The sequence below is a fragment of the Prionailurus bengalensis genome, chromosome A1 (assembly GCF_016509475.1).
Source record: "Prionailurus bengalensis isolate Pbe53 chromosome A1, Fcat_Pben_1.1_paternal_pri, whole genome shotgun sequence".
Lineage (NCBI taxonomy): Eukaryota > Metazoa > Chordata > Mammalia > Carnivora > Felidae > Prionailurus > Prionailurus bengalensis.
The window spans coordinates 170,645,156-170,664,676 of record NC_057343.1 but is presented as its reverse complement, the minus strand read 5'-3'; the positions used below and the strand labels follow the sequence as shown (position 1 = coordinate 170,664,676).

The following is a 19,521-nucleotide window of genomic DNA, read 5'->3' as shown; positions in this document are numbered from 1 at the left end:
CCTTCCTCTCCCCTCCCGGACCCGGGCTGCGCGGGGAGGGCGCAGGGGGCGGGCGGCGGCGGCGCGCGGAGGAGGAAAAGGAGAGCAAGAAGAGGAGCGTCCCCGGAGAGAAGCCCGCTCCAGCTGCAGCCGCAAGTCCCCTCCCTCCTTCCCGCCCAGTAAATGCGGAGATGGCGGCGGCAGCTGCGAAACGAAGCGCCGGTTCTCCAGCGCCACTCGGCGCTCCTACAACGTCCGCCACGAGCAGGAGGAAACTGCCGCGGCGAGGCGGCTGCTGGGTCAATACGCGCCCGCAGCCCTGGAGCAGAGCAGGCGGCTGGCCCCGCCCATTCTCGACGCGCCGGGATGGGGCGGGGCCTCAGGTGCCCAATCACAGTGCGCCGCCCAACGGGCCCGCCCCGCACCCTCCTCCCTGAGCCCAGGCGGAGAGAAGACCCCGGACGGCTTTTGTGAACTGGCAGGCAGCCTGGGTGGAGGTGAGGCCCTCTGAGGCCTTCAGACGCCAGCAGCCCACGTTCCACAGAGTGTGAGCTTTCTCCTCATTTCCTTTTTGGTGCCCAGGTTTCCTGTCCTTGAGGAACCGGGCCTGGCGTGTCTGGGACGGCAACTTGGTGAGGAGCTGTAGAAATAGAGGAGAAAGGGGCTTCTCATTAAGTTCAGGCTCCTCTTTTCCTCTGTTGCTTTTGGTGACTTCCTGATGAAACATGAAGGAAAGGAGACTGCCAACGACAGCTGGCTACAAAATCTATGAGTGGAGCCTAAGAAGTAATGGTCGTGGGGGTTAGTGTTTAATTGCTGCTCAATCCCAAATCCACCCTTTTTGACTGCACCGTGAAAATGGATCTGGGCCCTTTTAAGTAAGTTTTTCTTTGCCAGCAGGTGCTGAAGCTTTGTCAGTAGAGGGCGCTGAAGAGACATCGCAGGAAGAAAAGGGTTTTGCTTCTTGGTTTTGGTACATGGGTTAGGCAGGCGCTTGCAGTATACCTGGCTTTCTCCAGTGCCAAGCTCCACTAGCTTGGCACTGGAGATTTTTCCATCAGAAAATTCCTCCATCATCCCTAACTCTAGTGGTTCTGTAGAGGAGGCCCTAAAGTGAGCCACTACCCATGAATAACTCTCCAGGCTCTGTAGAGACAAGATTTGTATTAGGTTCCACAAGGTAGTGTTCTGTAGGTGTGACTTCTCTGCCATTCAGTGAGCCAGAGTTTGAGGACTCTGCCGTCTCCAATAAAGTCTGGATCTTAGCCCTGTGAGGGGCTGGCGAGCTCCTCTTTGGGGAGCTCTGTCCCAGCCCAGGGGTTAATTATAAGATTTGCTCCTTAAAACTGCTGTTTCTATATCCTCTAGGGGTTATCTTCCCCCTAGTGAATCCCTCATTAATTATCTATTGTAGTTTATAATATTTTTGCTTAAGCTTTTTATTTTTTATTAAGCTTTACCTGTAACCCCAAGAGATGAGGTTCGGAATTTGGTTTGATTGGGTCTTTGGCTTGAGCTCGATGCTGAACTCCCTGCCAAAGGGAAATAAGACGCTAGTGATTCATGGCACCCGGGGCATCCCAATAAATCAATGTCCTGTGGCTGATTGTGATGAAATACCAACTAAACCATGTGCCTTGGGGGCCCAAGTAGCTGTGGCTGTAAGGTGACTGGTATGGCTGTAAGGTGACTACAAGGACTATGGTGTGATATGGATTCTTTTGAGTTCCTTTGAATGCTTACAAAGAGAAACGACAAGCACAGATCAAAGTTATGACATGAAAACCAGAGAGCTTCCATAACAACTCTTAAGAGAATTTCAGATAAATGATATTTCTGAAAATTAAACACAAAATTAAAAATTTCTGGTTACTGAATTACAACTTCCATTGAATTCACAGATGTGCCAAGTTTCTCATGCAAAAGTTAGGGTATCAGTTATTAAATAATAGGACTTCAAAACTGAGAATGGGTTGGGCCCAGATGAAACTGGCAATTTTGAAACATTAAGTCACTCTGGGCCTTTCTTACCAGTGGAAGTAGGCTGCTCTCCAGTGTCTGAGGAGGTAGATTTCCTCTGCTTGAAAGCTTTGTGACAACCTCACCTGGGGACGATGCTTGAAAGGGAATATATATTCTCCTCAAAACCCACCACAATCACCCTCTGATGCCACTATAGTCTTAACTCTGCATGCTCTTGGGGGATATGTTCACACCAAGGTAACTACAATGTGGTTACTATGTTAATACATAGGCAGAAACCTCTTGAACATGTGTGGGAGTGGCTTCTACCGGCATCAGACCATGGAGGGTGGAGTAGAACACTATATTGAACCAAATTCGTTGTTAGGATGTTAATTTTTTGTTTTAGCTTATGCAGCTAGAGGTGGTTCTAACAGTTTGGTTGATTGAAACTTGGACTCATTGGTGGCATACAATTGTTGAAGTTGAGGTGCCCAACTTTCCCAGACATGTGGAACAGGGAATCCATGGTTTAGGGAAATGTTATGCTTATCATATACAATCTGCATACCCGTCTTCAACTGTGTTCCATCAAAGGCCCAGAGACACTCCCTAAGCCGAAAAAATGAGAAATAAATTAGTGAGAGGAAGACATGAATCTTTGAAAATCTGTATGGATGTCCCCCTCTGTAGGCCATGTATGATTATAGAGGATGTACCATTGATTTGGGCATCTGGATTTCAGTGGAGATGACAGAACCTAATAGCAAGAGGACAAGTGGCACTTGGGTATCACATATAATTTGGTTACATTTGTGTTAAAGGGCAACGACAAGTATGTATAGGCACTCAGACTGCCTTGGCCCACAGAGGTGCCCTAGGAACAAAACAGGCAACCAAATAAGAGTACTGCTTGATATTTATAATAGGAAAAGCTGTAAGTCAGGTAGGTAAAATCTAACTTGAGTTAGTATAGTGGACAATCACAGCTTCTCACTCAGTTTTCACACCTAAACCAATTCACAGACTCAAAAACCCCGTGACTGAAGGAGACTCCTTCAGGAAGGACCCTTCACCTTTGCTACAATACACAGTGTAAATGCTCCCTTAAGCGCTGTGTGGCCATTTACTAGAGTGACAGTACATTGAAGAAAATGAAATATGCAAATCTTTTGAGGTTTATTAGACACTGGATCTGAATTGATGCTAATCCCTAAGAATAAAAAACACCACTTTTATGATTCAACCAAAGTTGGAGTTTATCTTGGTCAGTAGTTAAATGAAGTCTTAGCTCATGTCCTACTCACAGTTGGTCCTGTTAATTCATTTGATCCACACACCAACTGTGTGGTTATTTTTTCAGTTCTAGAACTGACAATACCCCCCGCCCATTGGCTTTTTTTCCCATGAGATGAGGGCCATTATGATAAGAAGACCTATATGGGAAACTCCTGGATATTTCACTGTCTTCCAAGATAGCAAACCAGAAACAATACCACGAGAAAAGACTTGAAAGAAGCAATGGTGGTGATACCTATCACATTCCCACTTAACTCACCTATTTAGCCAGTGCAAAAGTCATATGGATCTTGGAAAATGTGGATTACTATAAACTTAATCAGGAGGTAATTCCAATTGTGGCTTTTGTCCCAGATGCAGTATTTTTACTGGAACAAATCAACATAGCACCTGGTACTTGGTATACAGCTATTGATATAGCTAATGCCATCTTTTCTATACTTATTTATAAAAAAAAAAAACCATCAGAAGCAGGTGGTGATTACCTAACAGGGCCAATGGAATGCCTTTACAGGGTTACCTCGGGGGCACATCAATTCTCCTTAATACAGCCTACAGAAATGTTGATCCTCTTGACATTCCACAAAGCATCACACTGGTTCATTTTGGTTGTTCAAAATGACAACATTATGCTAATTGGATCTGATGAACTGGAAGTAGCAGGTATTTCAGATGTCTTGGTATGGTATATTTGAATTAGAGGGCAGGAGAAACTAATCATGAGCATGAGATGACAACTCTAAAGTGGTCCTGGCATGTCCCACACTTTTAGGGTGGGACAAGTTCTAGGATGGTACAAGCTCTACCAAAAAAAAAAAAAAAAAAGCCACTGAGAGATGAGATGAATCCAAGAAAATGGCATAGGTTAGAAATGATGAGGATTGGGAAAAAGAATAAAGTGATTGCTGTAGAGACTGGTCATACCAATCATGTGGCTATGGAAGGAAATCAACAGCCTAGCTGGTAGGAAAAGAATACCCTAAACCCTGGGAAGTCAGGGGTTGGGGAAAGAATCACTAAGCTTCTCTTGGCTCTCACTTATAGGACACCTGACCTGGACTGTCCTCTCAGAATTCCTTTGTAAGCTTGAATATCCATCCTTAACTTAAATCCTGGTCTCTTAGATGTTAAAACTCAGATCTGTAGTTTTTAGATCTTAAACTAAGGACTGTTACCTTTCAGGTGGATGACCTCCACCTGAGATGATAGAACAAAATTAATTTTCTGGACATCATTAAGATTCCCACTAGGCTGGTATTATTGTCAGTCCCTTGGGGTCTCTATCATGTAAGGAAAAAAACAAAATTCTCTTGTATGTTTTTTCCAGACCAGCAGTAGCTGAATTTAACTGCTGCATCTATCATTCCCTCCTGACCCTACTGACAAAAACTTAACAGCTTTTCCTTCAAACATTGGAGAATTAAACCTTGACCCCCATGTCAGCAAAATGCCATTGCTGAAGTCACTACAAACATATTAGCAGAATCTAATTCACCTGGAACAGTCCATCCCATAAGGGCTAGGCTGGTTGGCTATCATAGCCAGATTGTTCTCTTCAGAAGCATTGCAGCCTGCTTTGCAGGAAATTATTTAGCTCCAATCAAGGAGTTTGCCCACCATAAGGGACACAGAATTGACTCACCTTTATTGTAATAAAGGACATTTAACATTCCTAATACAGTTTATGCCCCCACTAGTGTACTTATACTCATGTGAGTGTACTTATACTCATCAGACCTCTACTTGCCTGACAAACATAAACCATTTTAAACTCTCTAATCCAAGTGATTATAAAAAATCATGTTGCCCCATGCTAACCTCCTGCTAGCCAGTCAAGGGAGAATATTTTCAAATGCCAACACCTATTGTTTCACGTAGATTAATGAATCAGGAAAGTGAAACAGTCTATCTTCTGCCTTAGAAAGCAGTGTGGCTTTCTCAGTTCAGTCTCAACAACACCTGAGACGTACTTAACTGGCTTGGCTGTGGATGGGGAACCTTTTTGTAATTTATCTTTCAAGTTAGACTGACCATCTTTCTAGGAGTCATAGCCATGGTCACTCTGATCTGCTCTGGCCTAAGATGAATGGAAAATATTTGGTCCAAATTTCTACAATCAATCATTATAATTAATTAGGTAATCTAATGGGTGGCCCAGACTCTTGAAAATTATTCTTACTTGGATACATGAAAGGTCAGGGGTGGAGTCAGTGGTATAGAGCCCTGTTGCCACATGACTTTCCATGTCTTTACATAAGCCAAGTCTGATCAGAGTCTTGGTGGAATGCCCTGCAATTCCTCCACGGCCAAGGGGAGATAAGTTTCTTTGGAGAAGCAGACTGCTCTAAAGCCTTTTCTCATCAAACTCCCTAGTTTCAGTTGAGCACAGGACTTTCTATGTTACTCCACCCACTTTCAAATATAAGTTCAAGCTTCTGTGCAAGTCTAGAAACTGCCAGGCTATAGTTTAGATGGCTTCTCAGGAGAAGATCAACCCATAACTCTTCTCTGTCATCAGGTCCCTCCAGTTTACTGTCATCCTGTGGGACTAGAGATGTGGGGAGGTGACACCACACTGATACTGTTTTTGCTGTGTAAGTAATAAATTACCTAAATCCAGTTGAGCCTGTTAGCATCTTAATGGTTGAATCTCTGGAAGCATGGCAAGCCAACATCGTAACTTCAGTAGTTATCCTTGTGGTTCTACCAGCTACCACACCGCTGCATAGGGGGTATTCAACCGCTTGTTGGTTAGAAGCGTAGGATTTTCCTGATCTGGAGAGTGAATAAAGCCACTCTAATGCAGCAGAAAGTACTCATGTAGAAAAACAAGGGTGGGCAGAAGCAAGACTTTGACATATTGGGGTAACCGAAGCCTGCAGGGATGAAGCAAGTGGAGAGAGAGATTAAAGACACAGGAAAAGGAAAAGTGAAAGAGCACGGTGGTAGGTAGCAAAGAAGGTATAGTGATGGGAACCAAAAGCTCTGAAAAAGAGAATCACTATGGCAGGAAGAAGACCTCCCCTCCTCCCTCTAAGACCAAAGAAGTCAGCCTCCTCCCTGTCTTCCTATCATAGAGCTCCTGTGATCTTCTGGTCTCTTACTGGATCTCCTGTCTGATCTTGTCCTATTGTCACCACTTTCCCAATCCTCCAGCTTTGTGAAAATTTCAATCACATGTTCTTGCCTAAAATCCATCAGTAGTTTCCCAGCACTCTCAGATCTAATTCTAATCACATTGGTATGGACCCTAAGTTCCTTCCAGTTCTGACCCCTGCCTTTCTATCCAGCCTTGTCTCTTCCCGCTCTTTCACACACAATCTTCATCCAAGTTATGCTGAACAACTTGCTTTCTCCCTGTTGAGCCAAGGACACAGGGCCACTATGTACAATTGTATAGACCATACATAGGACACCTTTAATCGGTGCTGTACATATTGCTGATATTGTCAATTTGTGTAGTTATTGGAACTATCTTCTGGAAGATGGCAGTAGAGTATCTTATCATAATGAAATTAATATGACAATTTTGTGATATGTGGAAATAAAGCACCCTGAATAAAGGTCCAACTTTATAAAACTTGAACAAAGGTGCACCTCATATCCTTGGTATAATTCTTTATGTTTAGCACGCCTTTCAGCTGCCTTGTCCATCAGCAAACTCCTACTCATTCCACACAGAAAAAACTCAAACACTCTCTCTTCAAATACATTACCAGGTATTTGTTTATAACTACTTATTTCATGGTCTAGAAGTATTTGTGTTCTTCTCCCTTCTCTGAATTGTCTAGTGATGTGTTTTTAATAGTTATCTTTATGTATTTTATCTTGAATGGGCACATGAGGTGCTCTGGATCAGAGATTTCTTACTACCCCAGAGTAAGTAAGAACTGCATGCTACCCCCTGCCAGCTTGCCCCAGGTATTACCCCTGGGGCAATATCATGAAAGACAATGAAAATTTTTCTACATCAGTGGCCAGGTACTCTACAGACAGGGGACAAGAAGTGATTTTTCTGTGTTTATGAAGGTAAAGGATACAGCTGTTCCTCCTCATCTCCTGAAAGAGTCTCCTCCTTACTCCAGATGTTTCTGAGCTCTGGGGCTTCATTCCTAGTTGGAATTTAAATAACTAGAAAGGTAATAATCCAGTCTCCCAGCACCTTCAGAGCTAACCTAGGTGCCTATCCCAGGACATAATATTTTGCTCTGGGGAAGATAAGAGAAGTTTTATTCTCCCTTTGGATCTGAGCAATTAACTCTGTTATTAGGGAAACAAACAGCTAAAGGTCTCATCCTTATGATATGAGAAAATGTATTAGGAAAAGTAAAAGCAAACATTCTCTATAGTGCTTATGTTTCTGTGGCTTAGGAAGCTAGGGCTTTTTGTACAAACATTTTTTTCTAAAAAGAAGTTTTATTTTACTGTATCTGGAAGCTGCATGAGGGCAGGGCAGGACCCATATCGTAAGGATTCAATCTGATTCCTTCTCCAGGACACATAGCTTTTGAGGCTTTGGGAAAGTTACATGATATCTACAAAACTCCATTTTCCAACATGCCACATGGGGATAGTAATAGCTATTTTTCAGCATTTACTGTAGGATTACAAGAGGTAACACATAACATGTTAGGAGAGCATTCCCCAGACACCTTCCATCTTCTCTGGGAAAGAAGAATGTTTCCAGGAAGCAGTGAGTAGGGTAGAGAACATATGAAATAGCCATTACAGGAAGCAGATAATGGAGCCCTCATTGGACAGCACTGGTATGTCATAGAGGAAGTCTACAATTTTCTCTCCCTGACATTGATCCAAGGAAAGTTGGCTGTAAGGATGAACCAGCAAGGACCCTTTGTAGCAGGATTCAAGAGCAATGGCCATGTGAGGAGTGCTCAGGGAAGGAACATATTATACTATTTTCCCTACCCACATAAGTATATTTTTGCAGCTGAGGTTTGTTAAAATGGGCAATCAATGTAATATTGAACAGGAAAAAAGCCTGGGGTGAGGTTTCTGGAAGGTATGAGGTCTAGTTCCATGCTTCTAATGATGAGAAGGTCTATATCTACAGAAGATACTGAGGTTATATTTGGTAACAACTGGAAAATTTATCTCTTCCCTTGCCAGCTGCTACTCTAAGTCTGTCTGAACTCTTCAGTTGCCTACATACATCATATCTAAGATAAAAGTTTGGAAGGAGGAAGGAACAAAGTTCTGAGTACTCATAACTTTAGAAAATTTTATAATTGTGATTGCATAAAACATAAAGGATGGAAGGTTCAATCCTTTTATCTCCTACCTGTTTGGAAAATCAGTCTGCCAAGGGCCCTGAGCATCTCTACACATTATTTCTGGGTATGCCAAGAATAAAAGAGACCCTGAGTGCTCTTTATTTGGGTCATTTTTCAGGATTGTATTTGCAGCCAGCAACCTTGAGGAACCAAGTAATACTTTCTTCCAAACAAAGAGTAGGCTTACTTACCAAAACTGTAAAAGCAGTGTGTTCTCCAAGTTCAGTATTCTTTGGCTTATGACAGAAATCTCCTATGTATATGGCACCCACTTGGGCTCCTTCTTTAGACCCTGTGGGATTTGAGGGACATGGGAAACTAACACCAACATCATGCTCATGCTGCTTTGACATGTTCTTTTGTCTCTAATCCAGGCATCTCGTGTTTTCTGCTGGTGTCAATAAAATAGTGACAGACCCAAGACCCTTCGCAGATCTTGAAACTACTCGCCTACCTAAGAGAATCTTGACATTGTTGACATAATCTTCACCTCCCTTTGCTTTTCCTTCCCTGAAAGGAAGCTGAGAGAGAGGATGAGTCAAGTAACAGTAAACTTCGGAGAAGGTAAGGGAAACAGAGCTAAAAGAAGAGTGCCTTTTCTTCATAGTGTTTCTCACTATTTGAAATTACTTATTGTCTTCTGAGTGTCTCTTCCAATAGAATGCAAGCTCCTGAAAGTCAGGGGCCTTTTTATTTTTCACTGTATCTTAGTGAGTAAAATAGTGTCTACAAATGTCAAGGCCTAATAAATATTCATTGACTGAATTAATTATTATTTGGGCCTTGAGGCACCAGTTGGGGTGAATTGGTAACACTCATAATGGGTTGCTCTGGCTCATACTGGAAGTCTCTTTGCTCTTGAACTGCATTTAAACCTACTCCTCTTGTCACTGTGAATCAATCAGCACTCAATCTTTGTGTTCCTATAAGGGTGTTTATATAGATAGAAAGACAGACAGAAGATAGATAAATATACACATATGTAGGTATGTATACAATTTTAATAGAATTTCTCCCCAAATTATTTTACTAATTATCTTAACTACAAAGAGAATTCCAATATGGGGATAGATAGAAATAAACTCCACATAGTGAATGACCAGTGTGTGATATGACCAGTTGTGCTTTTCTTGTGCTGCCCCATGTAATTCTCACAACTCTGGAAGTTTAGCATGTTAAAATCTATTTAATAGATAAAGGAACTTCGATACAGAGTGGTTAAGCAATCTGCTTTGGGATACAGAGATACTAAATGGTGTGGCTTATTTTTTCTGGCTTCCAAACCCCTTGTCTTTTTGATACAGCATTCTACAGAGTTATGGTATCTTATACCTTGTATACAGTGAATAGATTTTCTGAAGTAACTTTCAGGATGTGTATCAGTCAGGGTTTGGTGGTGCGAACAAATAGAAACAATTTTAGTTATTTTTAAGAAGAAAGGCATTTAATAGATTGTGCTTGCAAAAATGAATGTCAGGATTGGAGAAGTGAGTTATAGACGGAGCCTCCAAGAATGAACGATTCCAGTACAGTACAGAGTTGACCTCTCAGTGGAGCTATGACTGCTGAGGACTCTTGGATGCTGGTTTCAATAACATAACCCATGAGGGCAGGTAGAGCCAGAAAACTATTGCTGTCCCAACTGCCACAACTACTTATTGTCATCAGGGGGCTGAATGATGGGCCATGGAACACTACTTCAGAAAAAAAAAATGTTTCAATGATATTAATTATAAGAGAAATACAGCCAAAAGTGGTCACGAAGATGTCCCGTCTTCTCTTATGTTTTCTAAATCTTGCATGAATATATCTAATTGACAGTATCCATAGCTCTAGGTGCAAAGAAGTCTAGGAAACGTTGTAAGCTTCCAGTCTGCATTATGAAAGATGCCATAAGAGGAAAGTGGAATGGGCATTAGATGAGCCAACCTGCAGTACTTAACCACCAGCAGTATTAGGAGAAATACAAACACACGAAATGGGTTAAGATGTTTAAAACTGACTCTGTCCAGGAAAACTTATAATATGTAATTATTAATTTGAATTCCAAACTCCTGACATTAAAATCTTTATGGCTATAATTTATCTTGGGGGAAATGTCATCCATGCACATGACAACGAAGGCCAATAATATATCTAGATGTGGATATAACAGAGAAGGGAAAATTATTTGTGGTGTAGGATCACTTTCATTCTTTTATAGTCCTTTGTTTGCTGACACTGTTATTGGCATGGTTTTTGGGAAGAGGAGGCTTATATCTAGCAGGCCCCAGGTCTTCCTCTGGATTATCTTTGGCTCTAGTTTCTCATATGCCAGCACAGTACTCACTCAAATAGGAAAAGCTTAACAATTTAGTACTCCAAAGCTTCAAAGACACTTAGCACATACGAAAATTTTACATGCCCAGGGAGACACAAAGATTTGCCTGAGATCTCATGGAGACTGGACTTGAAGCCAAGTTCTCTGGCTCCCTGTCCAAACCTTTCTTCATCCCAACAAAATCAAGCCTTGAATTGTATGCCTCCTAAATACAAAGTGATATTGTGTGTGTGTGTGTGTGTGTGTGTGTGTGTGTGTGTGTGTGTAACAGAGAGAGAGAGAGAGAGAGAGAGAGAGAGAGAGAGAGAGAGAGAGGTGGGGGGGGGGGGCACCTGGCAGGCTCAGTCAGTTATTCATCCAACTTCAGCTCAGGTCATGATCTCACAGTTCATGACTTCCAGCCCCATGTTGGGCTCTGTGCTGACAGTGCAGAGCCTGGAACCTGCTTCGAGTTCTATGTCTCTTTCTCTTTCACTGCCCCTCCCCTGTTCATGTTCTGTCTGTCTCTCTCAAAAATGAATGAACATTGGGGCGCCTGGGTGACTCAGTTCGGCGTCTGGCTTCGGCTCGGGTCATGATCTCACAGTCTGAGTCCGAGCCCCATGTTGGGCTCTGTGCTGACAGCTCAGAGCCTGGAGCCTGTTTTGGATTCTGTGTCTCCCTCTCTCTCTGCCCCTCCCCCACTCGTGCGCTGTCTCTGTCTCTCAAAAATAAATAAACATCAAAAAAATGAATAAACATTAAGAGAGAGAGAGAGAGAGAAAGATTCCATTTATATCAAGTTCAATAGCAGGCAAAACTCAGCTATATTTTCTGGGAAGCATACTTACATGTTAAGTATGAAGCAAAACAAGGACATGTTAACCGTCAAAATCTGGTTAGTAGTGAAGGTAGGGAGTTGTTACAAGTAAAAGGCACATGGGAACTTCTAGGGTGGTGGCATTGTCTCAGGAGACTCAGTTTTGTAGGACTCAAGCTTTTTTTGTTGTTGTTGTTGTTAATTTTGAAACCCAGTGTCATGTATTTAACTTTCTTGTCTTTAATAACACTTCATTTTAGTACTTACTGTATAATAGAGACAGGCTAGGTGCTTTTCATGGATTATTTCCTTAAACTGCCAAAAGAACACCCTCATAGAGGCACTGTTATTATCCCCACTTCATAGATGAGGAAACTGAGACACAGCCTTCACTAACCTGCCCAAATCCACACACTTAGGTAGCAGAGCTGATATTTGATTTATCTGGCTCCAGTATGAGCTGCTTAACCACTTTGCTATACTAGCCACCAGAAACTTAAGGGGTGAGTAAATTATGGACCTCTCTTTTCTTTATTATTTTACAGTCATAAATGTTAGTTATGATAACTATGTTAGTAAGAGAAAAAAGGCAGGATACAAGATTATATGAACACACACATAGTGGTTACATCTATGTTAAAAATATATATGCATAGGTTTAAAAGACCAGAATATAAAACACTGAAAAGTTAGGATGATGAAAATGTGGGTACACCCTCTTCTTTGTTTTCCAAATTTATTTTAAAGTGGCCATATTAAATTTACAATGGGAAATGTGCTATAAAATAAACTTCCCATTTACCTGAAACATAAAATTTCATTTCCACACTCTTCTTTCCTACAGCTTAGTATAATCTTTAGAAGCCTCTTCTGCTCAATAAGTGACTTCATTACTAAATTGATGGCACCAGATCATTCTAGCTATGCAAATCACAAACCCACAGCCAGCTAAGGAAACGGCGGATAAAAGATTACATTAAAAATTAAAGCAACGTGTGGAGATATGGAGATAATGTGCTTACAATTATTTCTACATATTTAATATTTATGCAATTACAAAGCCAGTCATGACAAATCTTAAATCTTGAGTCATATTCTTTTTGTCCTCTGATACTTTTGACCTTGAACTGAGACCGCCAAACAATATATAAAAAATGGATGTGGGAGAAGCATTTCCTTTGGCCTATAAATGATAAATGCTTTCTTCTTAGAAAGTGATCTCATTTCTTCCTAGCCTTTGTTTATTTTCAATGCCTTGTATTTTTTTTTCTGTGTTATATTCTGATCATCCTTGAAAGCACTGGGCTTTCAGTCTTCCACAGTTTGGTTGTGTTGTTTTCTGGTGTTGCTGCTGTGATGTGTTTTCTGTCAGAGGAAATTTACAGGCACATTAGCCTACTTGACAGGCACAATGAGCCACAAGGCTCTCCTAAGGAGAAACTTCCACGTGCTGTGGTAAGGTTTTCTCGGTCTCTCCATCCCACCCTCTCTCTTACATTTTAATACCTCCACCATGATTCAGACACAAATCCCAACCACTTTCACTTATAGCACTTACCTTGGATCCTGGATTTAACTCTCTGGTTCCTGGTAACAGCAGTACTTTAGTTCTGCATTAATTAATTCATATTTCTGCAACAATCTGGCTACAGTAGTTTGTGGATTAAGCCAATGTCTTTCCTTACAGTCATATAAATACCAAGTAAGAAATGGATGGGAATATTTTTTTTCCTATGATGAGTCATTGATACAAAGAGGGGAAAATAGCATCCAAGAACTATACAAATGAAAAGCAATATAATTAAATTGTATGTAGGTTGTTTAGAGAGAAAATACTAAAACAATTTACTTTTCTCAGTGTGTCATAGAAAAATGGTCAACAAGAATCAATAAAACTTATTAAAAATTCAAAAACATAAAATGAGACATAACTGAAAGGGTAAACGGTTTTCTTGGCAGATTCCAAATAAATCAAAGTATTTCCCTACAGCCACTGGGGAATGGAAGGCCTGTGCATTTGCAGTTTCATGTATATTATGTTGCCCCTAGGAGAGTAAATTTGCTAAGATATAGCAGTTCTGGTACATTCGGACCCTGACTTCATGCCAAACTATCTCTTCACTGTAACATCTTCCAAGCCTTTTTAGTGAGTTTTGAAGCGTCAGTTAAGTGTCCGACTCTTGACTTCAGCTCAGGTCATGTCACGGTTTATGAGATCGAGCCCTGCATCAGGTTTTGCACTGACAGTGTGGAGCCTCCTTGGGATTCTCTCTTTCTCGCTCAAAAAAAAAAAAAATTAAAAATAATAATAATAATAATTTTTGAAGGGTGGTTTTATTTTGAGATCATCCTCTTTGTCCTTGGTATGTCTGGATCATATGCATGTTAATATGTCACCTACAGAAAGTATTTAGAACAGTCTGTAGGGTGCCTGGCTGTCTCATTTGGAAGAGCATGTGACTTGTGATCTCAGGACCATGAGTTCAAGCCCCATGTTGGGTGTAGAGATTATTTAAATAAATACACTTTAAAAAAAGGAAGTTATTTAAAATAATCTGAAATCACATGTAAATTTCCTGCATGATTCCATAATCATGAATCCGTAATCTTGGTCTGAGCTGCTCTATTTGTTGATTGAATAAAGAAATGAATGAAACTTGCATTATATGGAAAGTTAGAATAGGTGGTTTCCTGGTAGACTCATTCTTTAGAGAATTAATGAGGAACACTCTTAGTTTGACTCTGTCGTAGTTCAGGCTGCTATACAAAGTACCATATACTGGGGAACTTATAAGCTACAGAAATTTATTGCTCACAGACCTGCAGGCTGGAAACCTGAGATCTAGGTACCATCAAGGTTGTGTAAGGGTTGTCTTCTAGGTCGCAGACTTCTTCTTATGTCTTTGTCTTTACATGGTGGAAGGAGCAAGAGGGCTCTCTTTTATAAGAGCACTAATTCCCTTCATGAGGGCTGTACCCTCATGACCTAAGCACCTCCCAAAGGCCGTACCACAAAGTACTATCACCTTTGGGGCTTAGGATTTTAACACATGAATATGGGGAGACACAGGAACATTCAGGCCATTGTTGGCTCCCTTCCCCTTTTTCTTTCTTGGAGCTATACTCTCCAAGTTATTTCAGAGTAGCCAACTGCATCTGTGTTCTCATGTATGCCTCTCTCTCCCTTCCCATCTTTAAAAGGACAAATAAGTCTTCAGTTCTAGCAGCCTACTGGTCCTTAGAGAGAGTGACCCATTCCTTCAGCTCCCTAAGAGTGAGAGCAGGCCATTGATTCCTATCTTTAGAGTGGTTCTTCCTTGGTCCAGTTTTCTGCTATGACAGGGATTCTTCTTTCTGCCCTTTGCTCTTCTGTAATGACTGCAAGGATGAGGAGAGGAAACTAGTTTTCCAGGCTGTCAGGATGACCAGGGACCACCTGCAGCCAGTCCAGAGCAATAATAAGAGGCACCATTAATCTGCCCATCATCTGGAAAACACAAAAAATGTCAAGAACAGGAATTGTTTACCCTCACACAAAGAAAACCAAAGCCCCCGTTCCTGGACTTATATATACCGCCATTGTCCATCTAAAGGTCTTCAGAAATGGAATTCATTCATCTAGAGTGATTTGAGTAAGACTTTTTTCCTGAAATAGGAGGCCAATTCAGACAACACCTCAAGGTGTTTTTAAATTCATTTTTTGTTGGTTTTATTTTTCAGTTCACAGGGTCCTAAAACAATGGATACATTTTTACAAACAATATAAATTTCTGTCCATATCTAAACCAGTGGGAGATTTTCTCTAATTTTAATACTGAATTATTTGTAACAAATAATCATCAAACACTTCTTTTCCAGGCAGGCACTGCTACAGAAGCTGGATATACAATATAATGCAGACTGCATAGAGATGCTGAGAATTATTTGGGCCCTCTGATGAATCCATTCACCTTTTTGTACCCACTCATACTTTAAACTGCACTCAAGTGAGCTCTTCACATTGTAGGTTTCACTTGCCTCCTGGATCCCCTAGGACTAAACCAAAGACACTGAGTTCTAGCTCCTTTATCCCAACCCCAGCCTAGTGGATGAATTTTTATTGGCATGAGCGTATTCAAGAGTAGAGCTTTATTATCTCCCTAAAGTCCTGAGGACGTTTTCTTTTGGTACCAAGAACTCTTTACTAAAAGCCAGTGCCCAGGTAGATGAACTGCCAAAAAGGAGCCTAAAACATGCAAACATTTGCTAGTCTGGATGTCTGTGCTCATAGCTATCTAGGGAGCTGCTACAAGATGGATGGAGAGGCAAAATTACTCACTTGGAAGCTTGGCTGTCAAGAGAAAATCCAAACCCAGGAGCTTTTTTCCTAAGAACCCCTATGACATTTTATTCTTTAAATAAATCTTTTTTTCCTCTCCTTAGGTGAGAGATTGACATTTTAAGATCAATCATGCCTCTGCTTTGCAGGGTTGGTAGACTTAGAACAGGATAAATGGAAATTAAGCAAAATTTCCATTTTTTTGAATAAAAATGCTCAAAATAGCTATATTCTAATTCAGTCTAAAAGAGGGATGCTCTTTCCCCAGTGGTCATTCTTATTACTATGGTTATCTCCAGACCTTTTGATGTCAAAATTTCACCCTGTTTTCTCTAAAAGAACCATTCTGAACACACACCTGCTGTTTGAATAGCAGCAGAAAGCAAAGGAATCTCATAGTATGTTTTTCTGCATCATAGCCAAGAATGTTTTAGTGCTTCTGATATAGTCACAGGTTACCACCTTTCCAGCCTCTCTGCATCATGAGATAAGTTTCAGCTACTACTATAGGCTACAGATGAATTATTTCCTCCTGTTTATATTCTTCTTCTTTTTGTTTTGTTTTGTTTTGTTTTACTCAAGCTGTAGGTCCAACGTGGGGCTTGAACTCATGACCCTAAGATCAAGAGTAGCATGCTCTACCAACTGAGCCAGCCGATTAGCTCCTCTTCTTATTCGTAATGGTCTTGTTAGCATTTGGCCAGCCTCTCCCCAAACCGGATTTGGTTAGCACTTGTAACTAATTAAAAACTATGTTTTAAAAATATAAGGCTCGGAGGCCATTCAATTAGTCAATACACATTTATTGTGAGCCTACTATGTGCCAGGCATTGTCGTTGGTGCTGGGTGCTATAGAATTCCAGGGAGCATGCTGGGGTCAAAGGAGCACGAGACGAGCATTAGAAAGTGCCATTCTAGGACCAGTCTTACCTCTGACTAGCATGTGAGCTGACCGGGGCAGAGCCTTCAACCTCTGGGGTTCCAGTTTTCTCACATGCAAAATGAGGGGTGGAGAGAGCTACTCTTCCTTCAGACTCCTAATGTTCTGTTGTTGCTGCTAGCTTCATTAACTCACTGCAGTGGAAAACCAATGGCCTCACAAAAGCAAATGCTTTTATAAGCCTTCCCAAAGGGACCTAATTCTAATCCAAGGAGCAATTTCAACGCTAAGACAGATGCCGCTCAGAGACCCAAGAAGACATGTTAAGAATGGGTACATATATGTTTTCATTTAAATCTATATTTGAGCCTAATTACCCCCAAAAGGCTTGCCTGCTTTCCAGTTGCTCAGTAGTATAAAGGAGTAATCTTTAAACATGGAGGGTCAATTAGAACTCCAAACACCATAGTCTAATCTCCCGGGATGATAATAAATCCAACTTACAAAAACAAGCAATAACTCCAGGTAATTCTGGACTTACCATAGTGGCAGGCCATCAGGACATGTTAAAACTCCCCAATTCTGTGGCATTTCAGGAGTTTCAATAGTTTTCAGAGCCCCTGAGACTATTGCTATTTATTTGTTTGTGAGTATTGACAATAAAATGAATGCTTGCTGCTTGTACAATATTGTATTGTTCCTAATTTGCAAGCCGCTAGATATTCTTCTAATATCATGTGAGCACTATGTTTTTTTCTGTCTTCTCACTCTACCAAATATATCTTATAAGATGTTTTTTAAGATGTATCTCAAGTTGCAAAATAATACTCAACAGTTTGGTATTGGGACCAAGCAGATTATTTGAAATTCAGCATGATTCCCCAACTTCTGACATAAAAAACCAGGGGAAAAATAACAAAGGAAGCCTTATATTGCTTTTTATATCTCCTCACTCGGCATTTGTGGTTAGTTCATTTCAATTTCTTGTATCAAAAGGATATAGTAGCTTAGCATACACCATTGCTCAGAGGGAGGACAGTTCCTTGTTTCCATTTCTTAAAAAGAAGACCCCACATATACATCATACACATTTTTTTTTTTTTAGTGAAGAACGGTAGTAAGGTATGAGTTACATTGAATGGCTCTGTTTTCCTGACCTGCTGATAACATTTCATGGCTTTCTCTTGTTTCTTTCTTCCCTCTCACTATAAATATCAGAGCTGATGCCTGACTTTTACTGCTGCCTTTCATGCAAATTCATTGGGCTTGCAAATCAGCTACTGATTCTGTGAACCTTCTCCCTGACCTACCCTTGCTCACACAGTTTCCTAATAATGGGGCTAAGGGGCCACTAAAAATACACAAACATTGTATACCACACTGGTTTGAATAGTAAAACTCGAAGGTTGGATTTTGGACTTACTGTTTCAGCTCATTTCTGTCCCTTTGGTGCATGGTACAAGGCAGCTGCCTACTCAACATGTTGCCTATTGGGAGGATGGCAAAAGGGCAACCTGGACAGGTGACACAAATGGAGAAGGAGAATAGAAATGTTTGTAACAAAGCCTTTCTGCAAGCAGTAAGTCTACTCCCACTGCAAACATTGTTGCTCTTTAAAAACAACATTTCAAGATACTTTACCTTTCTAAAATGAGCCACCTTCTCTACTAATGGTCCAGGTTAACATTCCATCAGACATAGATAGATGTCTGACCTTCTCCTAGCACTTTACACTCACATTCTTATTCTGCCTGATTAAAACTTAGGAAGCAAATGTAGTGGGTGTATTGGGGTGTGTATATATATACACACATACACATACCTCTGTATACTCAAATGCCATACTGATTTAGAAATGGAAGACTAGGATAATTAATCATGGTGATTAGCATTTTTGAGAACATAATATGTGTCAGGCACTATACTCAACACTTTATTACATGCTCACACACACACACACACACACACACACACACACTGTCACTGAACACAATATGAGGGAGAAACTATTATCAACTCCATTTTATACATAAGGAAACTTACACACAAAGATGTTAAGTGAGTTTCCCGAATCACACAGCTATAAGGTATCAGAACAGGTAAGCACTAAGCTGCTTTTCCTAAAACCCAAATGCTTATTTACATCAGCCATCAAGTTACGCAATATATGTGTTATTTGGGAACCTGTCTACAAACATTAGATAAACTTGGGTTCTGTTGCCAATCTTCTGGATTTTGTGATCATTCTGTCTTCCCAAAAAAGTGAAAGTTCCTCAGGTTACAGCTCCTGGAAACAAACCTTTAAACCTCAGGCTCTTGGACCATGTTGGCTAATATGATAGCACATATGGGTACTTAAATTAAACTAATGTAAGTTCCTCAGTTGCAGTAGCCACATTTCACATGTTCACATGTGGCTAGTTGCTACTCTGCAAGCCAGCACAGCCATTGAACATTTCCACCATAATAGCAGCACTGCTCCAGGAGGCAGATAACCTGAGGAGATACAGAAGTGCAAATGATCCTTGAGCCCCTTCTAGAAAAGGAACTGACATGTGTTGCCAAAGAAGGACATTTATTGAGAGCCTGCCTTGGCCAGGCACCGTGCTAGATGCCGAAAGCACAATGATCAATACGGATCAATGAGGCAGAAATGACCTCTGCCCTTCCTGG

At 40.9% G+C, this 19,521-nt stretch overlaps 1 long non-coding RNA gene across 1 annotated transcript in view; it reads left to right on the top strand.

The window, feature by feature from the left end:
* The first annotated feature begins 872 nt into the window (after nucleotides 1–872).
* The window catches only part of LOC122491890, a 195,324-nt gene continuing 176,675 nt past the window's right edge, over nucleotides 873–19,521 (top strand). Inside the window, exons 1-2 of the long non-coding RNA XR_006299476.1 lie at nucleotides 873–5,834; nucleotides 8,906–9,095. This is a non-coding gene — a long non-coding RNA (uncharacterized LOC122491890). The remainder of the gene's footprint in view (nucleotides 5,835–8,905; nucleotides 9,096–19,521) is intronic.